The sequence below is a fragment of the Globicephala melas genome, chromosome 11, assembly GCF_963455315.2.
Source record: "Globicephala melas chromosome 11, mGloMel1.2, whole genome shotgun sequence".
NCBI lineage: Eukaryota > Metazoa > Chordata > Mammalia > Artiodactyla > Delphinidae > Globicephala > Globicephala melas.
In genome coordinates, this window is record NC_083324.2 from 64978461 (window position 1) to 64992432 (window position 13972).

The 13972-nt window shown below is 37.8% G+C and overlaps 1 protein-coding gene across 13 annotated transcripts in view; it reads right to left on the reverse strand.

The window, feature by feature from the left end:
• The window catches only part of FKBP5 (FKBP prolyl isomerase 5), a 102931-nt gene that overhangs the window by 69699 nt on the left and 19260 nt on the right, over positions 1-13972 (reverse strand). For 3 of the 13 annotated variants that reach the window (XM_070046693.1, XM_030870967.3, XM_060307738.2), the window contains one exon: positions 10668-10698. The exons of the other annotated variants lie outside the window; for them this stretch is intronic. The gene's annotated coding sequence lies outside the window, so the exon portion shown is untranslated. The remainder of the gene's footprint in view (positions 1-10667; positions 10699-13972) is intronic. 13 annotated transcript variants of the gene reach the window in all.

The window sequence follows — 13972 nt, forward strand, 5'->3', positions numbered from 1 at the left end:
TCTAAAGAGAATCACTGAGCTAAGAGTCTAAACACCAAAAACATCAAAACAACTAAACTGAGAAAGGATTTTGTAGATGCCCATCCACTAAAAAAGAATACCATTGTAATAAATGAAATGTATTGTTACAATGCATAGTGCCCAGTGATGATTTGGTTCTCCCGGCTGTAAACAAAACCAACATCATTTGAGGATGTTCCAAAGGGATAATACATGTGGTACAGACAATGTGGTATATCATAATTGCTTGCAGGAACCAACCACGTTTCCCAGTTATTTACAGATTTTGGTGTGCAGAATCATTTTTTAGAGCACTGGCTTACAATTATGCAAATATTACGTATTACATGCCAAAATGTCTTTTTCATCACTGTTCTTCCTTAGAGTTAAGACAACTAAACTTTGGAAATATTAATACGGAACAGGCAAGATCTTATCTATTCCAGATAAGCAAGCTTCTAATAATGACATGAAAGTTGGAACAACATCCAACATGGACTATTAAGCGAATGGCAAGCTGCAGAACAATTTGTAGTATGATCCTATTTTTAGGAAGAAAATGGTGTATATTTACTTATATATACAAGAAAAATATATTTAACCACAGTTAAAACAATGTTACCTCTGGAGAATGAGATTTAGGAGTTTCAGAAGGGATTTTCACTTATAAAATTTTTTATCATTTAAATAGTTTAACACTAAGTATATATTACTTCCATGATTTTTTTAAAAAACTTAGGACAAAAAGACGAAAACACTTCACAGCTGCACTCATCAGGACTTATTCTTTCTGTTCAATTTAACTCAAACATTTTGGAGTGCCTCCTATGCAGAGGAAGCAAAATCTGGTTGAGCAGAGTTCATGCTTGTGAGACATCCAGAAGGCAGTCAGAGACAAGGCCTGCGGCTCAGGAGAGAACTCTGGGGGACAGTACACGTCGGGGCGTGACCAGATTCTACATGGAATTAAGATAAAAGTACACTTCCAGGGCTTCCCTGGTGGCGCAGTGGTTGAGAGTCCGCCTGCCGATGCAGGGGACACGGGTTCGTGCCCCGGTCTGGGAAGGTCCCACATGCCACGGAGCAGCTGGGCCCGTGGGCCATGGCCGCTGAGCCTGCGTGTCCGGAGACTGCGCGTCCGGAGCCTGTGCTCCTGCGGAGGAGAGGCCACAACAGTGAGAGGCCCGCGTACCGCAAAAAAACAAAAAAAAAAACAAAAAAGAAACAAACAACAAAAAAAGTACACTTCCAGTTACTGCTAAGAAAGTACAACCGTGGTTCTCAAACTTTTAATGTCCCAGCCCCACTTCTGATTACTAGGTCTTGTGGCAGTACAGATGTAATAATTTCCATCTCCCTGGAACTTACATTCTGGGAAGGGTAAACACAGTAGGAGTGAGCCTCCATTCATGTTTTAATAGAAAAATTAAATTTCTACCTGTGCTACAGTGGTAGATTATTAACTTGAGTTGATTCATTAGGGTCAAACAGTTTGATTCCAAGTCTGCTGGTGATTTCTAAGAACAGGCCAGCAAGGTAACATATGGCAAAGGTCTGTAAACATGGTATAGGCAGAGAATGTGTCCTATTCTTTTTTTTTTTTTAAAGAAGATGTTGCGGGTAGGAGTTTACTAATTAATTTATTTATTTTTGCCGTGTTGGGTCTTCATTTCTGTGCGAGGGCTTTCTCTAGTTGTGGCAAGCATGGGCCACTCTTCATCGCGGTGCGCGGGCCTCTCACTGTCGTGGCCTCTCGTTGCGGAGCACAGGCTCCAGACGCGCAGGCTCAGTAGTTGTGGCTCACGGGCCCAGTTGCTCCGCGGCATGTGGGATCCTCCCAGACCAGGGCTCGAACCCATGTCCCCTGCATCGGCAGGCAGATTCTCAACCACTGCACCACCAGGGAAGCCCATGTCCTATTCATTTTTTTTTTTTTTTTTTTTTTGCGGTACGTGGGCCTCTCACTGTTGTGGCCTCTCCCGTTGCGGAGCACAGGCTCCGGACGCGCAGGCTCAGTGGCCATGGCTCACGGGCCTAGCTGCTCCGCGGCACGTGGGATCTTCCTGGACCGGGGCACGAACCCGCGTCCCCTGCATCGGCAGGCGGACTCTCAACCACTGCGCCACCAGGGAAGCCCCGCTATTCATTTTTGAACCCCCAACACCTAGTGTAAATGGATGGCATATAAGAGGCAGTTGATAAACGCAAATGAATTGTGATTTTCAAAAGCAACTGATATAAAGACAGTAAAATAGCAGACACTACAAGGAATTAGCACTGAAATATCATTACCAGTTGACTGTATTTCTTCTCTAATCTACTCTGAAAAATCTAATCTGGAGAATTACACCGTACCTAAGTGCTCAACTATGAAAGTAAAAATAATATTCTGTTCTAATCAGGGGTGGTAATCAAGAAAACCCTAGCATAATTAATACATCCCTGAAATGCACTGTAAGTGTATGTCTATGCATACATACACATAACAGGTTTATCTTATTAATTATATCAGTTTGACTTAAACATGGGCAGTCAAAAACAGAGCACCACACCTAGCTGTCAATCTCTGAGTATACACTAAATAGCAACTGGAGGAAGAGATGGCTCAGAGAGCTGGACTGCAGAAGGAAGAAACCTAAGATAAAATTTTTGTATAGTACTGCATTCCTCTTATAGTTTCATTAAAGCACTATAACATAAATTAAGCAGGTTTAAAACATGGCTTCACTCTGTTTCCCAAGGTCCATTATATGTCCAAGAGTAAAACTGCACAAGAATAAACTGCATTTTGTGTCTGTGATCAAATCCTTAAATACAGAAGGAAAAAACCCTTGGCCACCTTAAATCCCTCCACAAAAGTATGGAAGGAGGACAGGGACTGAGGAGAGAGAAGGGAAAGAGTGCTGCTCTCAAGTTTGACGACCAGAGCCTCTGCCTGGGCACTGGGTTTTGAGAATAAGGGGATGTTCCGTAACAGGAGAGACTCCTGTTTGGGGAGAAGTCTGGGGGGAAACTGAATCTATAACGCTGTAACACATCCTAGGCAGGAAGAAATAAGGAAAATTTATTTTTGATGTGACCCTGCCATCTCCCAAACCCCTCCATTCTGAGTTGGTACCTCCTCTGCAGATCTAGTTATTGAACAGTGAAGTTTGTTAATGACTTATTCCTTCTCCTCAGGGTCAGGGTTAGGGTTAGGACCTTCCAAAGTGACAAATTAATCTCATAAATTAATCCTGTCAACTAGATAAAGATTTGTCTACCTGCCTAAGTAAACACCCTTTTTGGAATGACTCATATATTCCATATTTCCAGAACAAATTTCTAATTAAAGGGTATATATGAGAGAGGATTGAACCATGCCTAAATTTAAACTCAAATCCACTGGTAACTAGCTCTGGAATCTTTGACCCTCACTCAGTTTCTCCATCTGTAAATTTCAGGGGGGTTAAGGTTTATTCCAACTCTAATATTTAGAATTACTTTTTAATGAATAAGTACATATTTTACCTTATAGGACAATGAAGTTTGATATGTGGAAGGGAAAACAATTCCCAAGGAATGGAAAAAGTTATTCTAGTATCACAGAGTTCACTTTCTACTGCAACCCTGTGGCAAAACATTATTCTGAGGTTTATTCCCTTAGATATTTTCTACAGCTGCCACAACAACTGTCACCAACATAATGGCTTAAACAATACGCACTTATTATGTTACAGCTCTGGAGGGCAGAAGTCAGAAATGGGTCTCACTGGGCTAAAATCAAGGTGTTCGCAGGGCTGCATTCCTTCTGGAGGCTCTAGGAGAGAATTTCCTTTTTTCCAGACTCTAGAGGCTATCCACGTTCCTAGGCTCATGGCCCCCCTTCCTCCATTTTCAAAGCCAGCAATATTGTATCTCTCTCATCATTCTCCTATTAGTCACATCTCCCTCTGGCCACAGCTGGGAAAGTTTCCCTGCTTTCTTAAATTTCTTAAGAATCCATGTGATTATGTTGGGCTCATCTGGATAATCCAGGATAATTTCCCCACCTCAAAGTCTTTAACCTTGATCATATCTGCAAAGTCCCTTCTACTCTGTAAGGTAACATGTTAACAAATTTCAGGGATTAGGATGTGGGCGTCTTTGAGGGGGCCATTATTCAATACTATCTACCATAGATACCTAGTCATCCAAACAATATCATAAGAATTTCTCCCAAGCCTAGAATTCTGTTGACTTCCTCCATTTTACACTTAGGGCTCTTTCAACATTCTTTCCCCTCTCTCCCTTTATTTATCATCCAGTTGGATTACAGTGTTCTAATATGACAATACAATTAAATCTAACATTTGATCATTATTATTCTAAAAAATTCTTCAGAATTTCAGAAAGCCCAAATTGGAACATTTATTCAGTTTCTCGATTTTGTAATAAGTTAGAATTGTAAGTAAACTTGATATATACATAAGTTAGAATTGTAAGTAAACTTGATATATACAATGCAGGTTTTCCCACCTCATCAAACTTAATCATTGACAAATTATTTTTAAAATTATTCTGAGTCCCTTATGTGCTTCTGAAATTTAAACAGCTTGCTATAAATGTTGAAGAACACACAAGTACATTTTTTAAACAGATTTGGTGACAATAAACTTCCTATATTTAAAGTATACAAGTTTTAAGTTTGTATGTTTTGACATATGTATATATTATCCATAAAGCCATCACTACAATCAAGATAATGAATATATTTGTCACCCACAAAAGTTTCCTTGTGTCTCTTTAAAATTCATTCCTCTCTGGCTCACGTCAGAGCAATCTCTGATTTGCTTTCTGAAGAGTCTGTATTTTATAGAATTTCATATAAATGGAATAATGTCTTTTTTCCCTGACTTCTTTCTCCTACTGTAATAGAGAATAAAATACATTGTTGCATGTATCAATAGTCCATTCCTTTTTATTGCTGAGTAGTATTCCATTGTACAGAGACAGTGCTAAATGTTTGCCTGTTGATGCACATTTGGGTGATTTGCCTGTTAATGCACATTTGGATTGTTTTCCGTTTTTGTCTATTACAAATAAAGCTGCTATGAATATTTGGGTACAAATCTTCATGTAGTCATATGCATTTATTTCTCTTAGATAAATGCCTAGGAGTGGAATGGCTAAATCACAGAGTAGGTGCACATTTTAGGTCTTTAAGAAAGTAGCAAACTGTTTTCCAAAGTGGATGTACCATATTGTGTTCCCACCAGAAGTGTGTAAGAGTTTCAGTTGTTCCACATCCTCACTAACACTTGGTACTATAAGCCTTTTTAACTGAAGACATTCTAACATGTATGTAGTGGTATCTGTGATTTTAATTGGCATTTTCCTAATGACTAGTGGTGTTCATCATCTTTTCATGGGCTGATTTGCCACCCATGTATCTTTGGTGAGCTGTTCCAATCTTTTGTCTATTTTTGACTGAGTTTTCTTATTATTAAGTTTTGAGAGCTCCTTATATAATGTGAATACAAGCTTTTAATCAGATAATGTGATTTGCGAATATTTTCTCCCAGTCTGTGACTTGTCCTTTTAGTCTCTTAAAGGTGGCTTTCAAAGAGATGTTCTTAATTGATACAGTCCAATTTATCTTTTTTCCTTTATAAATCATGCTTTTGGTGTTGTACCTTAAAAATCTTTACCAAACCCAAAGGTAAACATATTTTCTTCTAAAAATTTTATTGATTTGGGCTTTACATTTAGGTCTATGATCAATTTTGAATTAACTTTTATATATGATATACGGTGTGGATTTAGTTTTTTGTATATGAATCTCAAATTGTTCCTCACCATTTGTTGAAAAGACTAAAATTTTTTCCATTTAATTGACTTGGCACCATACTCAAAAATTAATTGATATTTTCCATTCTATGGGTCTATTTGCTTATCTTTTTTTTAATTTATTTTTTTGCGGTACACGGACCTCTCACTGTTGTGGCCTCTCCCGTTGCGGAGCACAGGCTCCGGACACGCAGGCTCAGCAGCCATGGCTCACGGGCCCAGCCGCTCCACGGCACGTGGGATCTTCCCAGAACGGGGCATGAACCCATGTCCCCTGCATCGGCAGGCGGGCTCTCAACTACTGCGCCACCAGGGAAGCCCCCAACCTTTTAGTTTTAATCTATTTGTATCTTACTACGTATCAGAGGTTTCTTGTAGGCAACATGCAGTTGAGTCTTGCTTTTTTACCAAATCTATTAAGCTCTGCCGTTTAACTGGATTGTTTAGATGGTTTATAGCTAATATAAGTATTGATATAGTTTGGTGTAAACCTAATGTTTTGCTATTTGTTTTCTATTTGTCATCTGTTCTTTGTTCCATTTTTCCTTTTTTTTTTTAAGATTTCTAGATTTATAGTTTTTATCAAATTTGGAAATTTTTGACCATTATTTCTTCAAAAAAATTTTCTGCACCCCCTCCTCTCCTTGAGACTACAATTATGCATATATTAGGCTACCTAAAGTTGTCTCACAGCTCACTGATGCTCTATTCATTTTTTCCTAGTCTTATTTCCTTTCTGAGTGTTATTCTGGATAGTTTGTATTGTTATGGCTTCAAGTTTACTAATCTTTTCTCTTGCACTAATTTGTTGTAAAGCCCATGTAGTTTATTTTTCATCTTGCACATTGTAGTTTTCATCTCTAGATGTTCAATTTACGTCTCAAATGTATTTTATATCTGCATTTAACATTCTCAATCTTCCCTCTACTTTCTTGAATATATGGCATATAGCCAAAACTGTTTTAATGTTTTTGTCCACTAATTCTATCACTTGTGTCATTTCTGGGTCGGTTTCTATTTTTTAATTTTCCTCCTCATGGATTGCTTCATTACAAGTCTGATGCTTTTGACTGGAGGCCAAATGTAAATTTTACCTTGGTGAGAGCTAGATATTTTTTTCCTCCAGTTTTATTGAGATATAATTGACATATAGCACTGTATAAGTTGAAGGTATACAGCATAATGGTTTGACTTACATATATCATGAAATAATTATCACAATAAGTTTAGTGAACACCCATCATCTCATATAGATACAAAATTAAAGAAATAGAAAATTCCTTGTGATGAGAACTCTCAGGATTTACTCTCTTAACAAGTTTCCTATATGAAATACAGTAGTGTTAAATATATTCATCATATTGTACATTACATCCCTAGTACTCATTTATCCTATAACTGGGAGTTTATACCTTTTGACTGCCTGCATCCAATTCCCCTCCTCCTGCCCCTGCCTCTGGTAACCACAAAGCTGGTCTCTTTTTCTATGAGTTTGTTTTTGAAGTACAATTGACCTAAAACACTATGTTAGTTCCTGTTACACAACACAGTGATGCGGTATTTCTATATGTTTCAAAATGATCATCACAATAAGTCTAATGATCACCACAATAAGTCTAGTTACAATAGGTCACCATACAAAGATATTACAGTTATTGACTATATTCCCCACACTGTACATTTCATACCCTTGACTCATTTTTTTCTGCAACCAGAAGTCTGTACCTCTTAATTTCTCTCACCTATTTCTTTCTTCCCCCTATTCCCCTCCTCTCTGGCAACTCCCCATTTGTTCTCTGTATCTATAACACTGTCTCTGTTTTGTTATGTTTGTTCATTTGTTTTGTTTTCAGATTCCACATGTAAGTGAAATCATGTAGTATTTATCTCTCTCTGATTTATTTCCCATAGAATACCCTCTACATCCATGTTGTCCAAATGGTATAAAGATCACATCTTCTTTAACCTTTCATCTACTGATGGGTAACTAGGTTGCTTCCATATCTTGGCTATTGTAAATAATGCTGCAATGAACATATGGGTACACGTAACTTTTCTAATTAGTATTTTGTTTTCTTTGGAAAAATACACAGGAGTGGAATTGTTGGATCATATAGTAGTTCTATCTTTAATTTTCTGAAGAATCTCCATACTGTTTTCCATAGTGGCTGTACCAATCTATATTCCCACCAACAGTGCACAAGGGTTCCCTTTTCTCCACATCCTCACCAACACTTGTTATTTGACAATACAGTGCTAGATATTTTTGCATAACTATACACATTGAGCTTTGTTCTGGGATGCAGTTAAATTACTTGGAAACAGTTTGATCCTTTTGAGGCCTATTTTTAAGCTTTGTTAGAAAGGATCACAGCAGTCTATAGTTTAGGTCTACATTTGCACCACTGCTGGGGCAATACCCTCAGAGTACTCTATCCAATGTTCTGTGACTTATGAGGTTTTTTCCTATGGCTGGTGGGAACACAAACTATTTTTAACCCTGAAAAAGCATCAGGGATTATCCCCTCTACTCCTTTTGGGTGGTTCCTGGCTTCAGGTAGCTTCCATACAACATAAGTACTAATCGTTACTCATATGAAGACTTAAGGGAGACTCTCTGCAGACCTTTGGAGTTTCCTCCTTGTGCAGCTCTCTCTTCTCCAAACTACAGTCTCCTTGGCCTCCAGCTCTGTCTCCTCAACTAGGGAGACTGATGGGCTCCATCTGGGATTCCCCTCCTTATGCTGCAGCCTAGAAACTCTCTCCAGGCAGTAAGCTAGGATAATTGTAGGGTTCATCTGTTTGTTTCTGCTTTCTTGGGAATCATTGTCCTGTGCTGCCAGTTGGTCAGTATTTGAAACTTCATATAGTATTTCTGGGGTTTTTGTTTGTTTGTTTGTTAGTTATGTGATTACAGCCAAGAGAGTAAATCCAATCTCTGTTATTCCACCTTGGCCAGAAGCACAAGCCCACAAGTATATTTTTAAGCCAGAAAAAGGGAGACACAGTAAAAAGACACAAGTACTATGAATGGAATTTCAAGCAGCAAGAAAATATCTTATAAAATAAACATTATTTAGAACTAATTTTGACAGTCTGAAATTTGAAGGATATTGTTTTTCCACAACAATACAAAAGTCAAAGCCTGTAACTGACAGTAAACATCTCTCTCCTAAAATGGCAGGTACTTGATCTTAAGACAGCAATCAAAACTATGATTTTGTGCATATTTCTGGAAATTTGGATAATTGTGGTATCTCATTTTTTCTTTAATCTATGTAAGAAAATGATAAGTTTAAGCCTTATAAGAATAAAAACATTATGATTTTACATTTCTAAATGCCATTAATAAATATACCACAATTTTAAAAAATCTGAGTTAAAAACTGTTTTCCCCTTCCTTTGATTAATTCAACTAAAAAAATACATTGTTAATCATCTTAATACTTCAAAGTCACAATGCTACAAAAAAGTTGGCTTGTGGTTGACACTGGTATTAACAGTCTTTAGCAGGTCTATAAAACTTGCTTTTGTTTTGGAACAAACCTCAAATGGACACCTATTATATGCAAAAAAATAATAATAAACTGAGATTTTAATACTGCTTCAACTGGAAAGAAAGCCCCCAAACTTTAGAACATGCAAACTCTGTAGCGGTACTTACAAACAACATAGGAAGAGCAGGCTGTCACCAAGTTACAGGGCTTGTTTCTCTGTGTGTCTATTTAAACTTTTAACTAGCCTAGCACTACCTGCAGATCTCTGCCCTCAGCATATGATTTCATAAGAAAACAACATATACAGATGCAAAGAAATTGACAGAACACAACAAGGGCAGAGAAGGCCATAAAGAGCTCTACTTGGATGACTCCCCCCCCCCCCAATTCGCCTTCCATCAAAGTGACTTCTGTGGCTCAGACTGCATTATCTGGCTCCTTGCCCCCATGCTACTCAATCACAATTCTTTCCATTTCTCAATGCCAATTATACAGACTAGCCAGATTCCAAAAATTTCACCTAAATGTTCTGAGGAGTCTTAGTTAGCGTGTGAGGGAGGGCTTTTAATGGAGAGTGAGAAGGCGAAAAAGAAACTGAAGGAAACTGGCGACAGAAAGGAGCATTCGTGGAGCTGAGTGTTAAATCTGAGACTGGCTCATTCTAACCATAACGTTATGCCCCAGCTCTTCACTTTCATACATTCTTCCTGGAAAGTTAGGTAACTCTGGTTTTTAGCTACAGAGCTAAGAGTTGTCTCTTGAGTTAAAAAAAAAAGTATTCTATTGGCCAAAACTTAAACTTTTAAAATTATAAATATAATATAGTTATATATTACAGAAAGTTTGAGAAATAAAGAAAGGAGAAAAGAATTCACCATAATCCCAACATTACAATTCAGGAGGCCTTTTTTAAAAACAGACTTTATTTTTAAGAGCAGTTATAGGTTCACAGCAAACAGAATAAAATAGCCAAAACAACCTTGAAAAGAACAAAGTTGGGAGGACTCACGTCATGGTTCTAAAACTTACTACAAAGTGACAGTAATCAAGGCAGTGTGGTACTAGGATGAGGACAGACACATAGATCAATGGAATAGAATTGAGGGCTGATAAATAAACTCTTACACTTATGGACAATTGATATTTGAAAAAGGTGCCAAGACAATTCAAGAACAGAGAGAACAGACTTTTCAACAAATGGTGCTGGATCTCCATATGCAAAGGATTACAAAGGATTACAAAGTTGGACACCCTACCTCACACAATATACAAAAAGGAACTCAAAATGGACCAAAGACCTCAGTGTAAGAGCGAAAACTATCAAACTCTTAGAAGAAAACACAGGGGTAAATCTTCACTGACCTTGGATTAGGCAATGTCTTCTTATGTGAAACTGAAAGCAATAAAAAAAAATTTGATAAATTAGACTTCATGAAAATTAAAAACTTTTGTGCTACAAAGGACACCATCAAGAAAGTGAAAATACAACACAATAGGATGGGAGAAAAATTTTGCAAATCATGTATCTGATAATGAGACTGTATCTAGAATATACTAAGAACTCTTTTAACTCAATAACAGAAAATAACTCAGTTAAAAAAGGGGCAAAGGATTCAAACAGACATTTCTCCAAATAAGATTTACAAATGGCCAATAAGCACATGAAAAGATGCTCAACATCATTAGTCATCAGGGAAATACAAATCAAAACCACAATGCAGTACTACTCCATATCCACTAGGATGCCTATTAGCAAAGAGATAATAACAAGTATTGACAAAGATGTGGAGAAGGTGAAACCCTCATGCATTGCTAGTGGAAAGGTAAAATGATGCAGCTGCTTTGGAAAACAGTCTGGCAGTTCCTCTAAAAGTTAAAGTTATCATTTGATCAACAATTCCAAGAAAAATGGAAACATGTCCACACAAAAACTTGTACATGAATGTTTGTAACAGCATTATTCATAATAGCTAAGGAGTAGAAACAACCCAAATGTTCATTAGTTAATGATGGATAAACAAAATGTGGTGTATCCATACAGTGGAATATTATTCAGCAATGAAAAGCAATGAACTACTGATAACATGCTACAACATGGATGAACCAAGAAATATTGAATGAAAGCTAAATGAAAGCCAGACACAAAATGCCATATTTTGTACAATTCCATTTATATGAAATGTCCAGAATAGGCAAATCTATAGAGACAGAAAATAGACTGGTAATCTTCTAGGGTAATGGGGAAATAGGGAGTGACTGATAATGGGTATGAGATTTCTTTGGGGGTGATAAAGTGTTCTGAAGTACAATAATGGTAATAGTTGTATAACTCTGTGAATATACTGGAAACCACTGACTTGTACACTTTAAAAGGGGTGATACTATGCTATGTGAATTTTATTTCAATAAATCTATTCTATTATCCATATTTATTTATGGATAGATTTATTTCAATAAATATATTCTAGTATCCATATCTATTATTCTATTGAATGGATGGACCATAATTAATGATATACATTGCTTCCAACTTATCTATTCTACATAACACTGCTGTGAACAGTTTTGTGCCTAGGCTTTTACCATATCATATAATTAAGGGTATGAATTCTGTTAGTAGGAATCTTGACTTGACAACATAGCAGCTGTATGATCTCGGGCAAGTCAGTTAATTTCTTTGTGCCTCAATTTACCCATATATGACATGAGGTTAACAGTATTCACACCTCTTGGAATTCTGAGAATTAAATTAAGTAACGCATGTAAAGGGCTCTGCATGGTGCCTGTCACATAGTAAACTATCAACATTAGTGGTAGAGGTAGCTAATAATTGTTATTCTAGTTTGTGCTATTTTCTGAAGATGACTTCCAGAAGTGATATCACCACCTCAAAAACCATGGACATTTATATGCCTGAATACATTCTGCCAAACTACATTTCAAAAGGGGTGCACTAGTTTTTGGCACTAGTAGTGAATATATGAGAGAACCAGAGTAATCATGCCATCATCAACATTATGTTATAATAAATTTGTTTTGTTAATTTAACAGGCATCTCACTTTAACTGTTCATTTTTGCTGCTTTTGGTCCTTAGCAGCTTGAAACCCAAGTTTTCTAATTATCATATGAATCCTGCATACCTGGAGCATCTACTGAATGTGAAATCTGTACAAGACCCTATACTGGGGGCTACAATGGAAACTGAAAATGAGTAAGGCCAAGGATTTTGTGTGAGGTAAGGGAAAGAAACATTTTTATTCAAAGTAACTATGATTAAGTATAACCGAGCTATGACGTATTTATGAGGGTAGGGAAAAGACAGCAGTTTATAAAGGTTTATAAAGTAGAGAAAAGACGGCAGTGTTTGAGCTCGTTCTTGAAGGGTGTGGCAAGAGTAAAATCAAGGCTGGTAAAAGAACACAGCACATTCCAAGACTATGCAGCTTGAGTACAAAGTGGCTAGGGCAGGGAATGGTGACAGAACAAGGTACAGGGTGCTCTGGGAACACAAAGAGGACCCTCTAAAACAGAGCCAATGACCATGGGAGCTGAGGAGGACAGTTTCTCCCAGGGCAAACAGCATGCAGAAAAACACAAAGACACAAATCATCGTGACCCATGCAGGGAACTGCACGTAATCCAATTTAGCTGAAGTGAAGTGTACATGTGGGAAGGAGGCCGATGATGCTAAATAAATAGGCAGAGGCCTGACTGTGAAGGACCCTGTGTGCCAGAATAAGGCATTTGAACTTTATCCCAAAGGAAGTAGAGAACTGAAGCATTTTAAAGAAAAGAAGTGACAATCAAACTGACTTCAAAAAAATTTTTCTCTGGCAATCCTCCAAGAGCTTCCCATCTCACACAGAATAAAATCCAGTCCTTCTTATGCTTAAAACCCTACATGCCGGTCAGTGGCTATCTCTGAAATTATTTCCTATTGCTACTCCTCTCACTCTCTCTGCTTTTGTGACACTGGCCTTCTTGCTGCACCCTTCAATATACCCCTACTCAGGGCTTCTGCACTTGCTGTCCCCTCTGCCTGGAACTCTTGCCCCAAACAGCTGCACAGTTTGCTCCCTCACTTCCGTCAGGTCTCTGTTCAAACACTTTCTTATCAGAAAGGCCCTCCCTATTACCCAATATAAAAGAGCAAGAAACAATGGCAATCAATCCTACCATTTTTTTCCCTCCACTTACCACCTGGCACATGTATTTATCTGTAAGTTTCCCATCTCTCTTTACTAGAATATAAGTTCCAGGATGGACCCTCTCAATTACCCTGATATAGGAACTGTTATTAGCATTTCCAGATGGTGAAATTCAGGTGCATAATATTGCTACTGCACAGTGGAACAAGACAGAATGACTCCTGAGACTGCACTCGAACCATTTCACACACTGACTCAAGTGAAGTTGCAGGTTCCTGGCTTTGATTCTAGATTATTTCCAGTGACTAGGCTCCATCCAGACAAGCACCAAGATAGTGTACTCTAAATTCACGCTATGTTCTTCTAAAAAGATATGCATTCTTATCATTTGTTATTAAGCCAAGTTTCAATCGCCAGGAAACTTTTTTTTTTTTTTTTTTTTTTGCGGTACGCGGGCCTCTCACTGTTGTGGCCTCTCCCACTGCGGAGCACAGGCTCTGGACGCGCAGGCTCAGCGG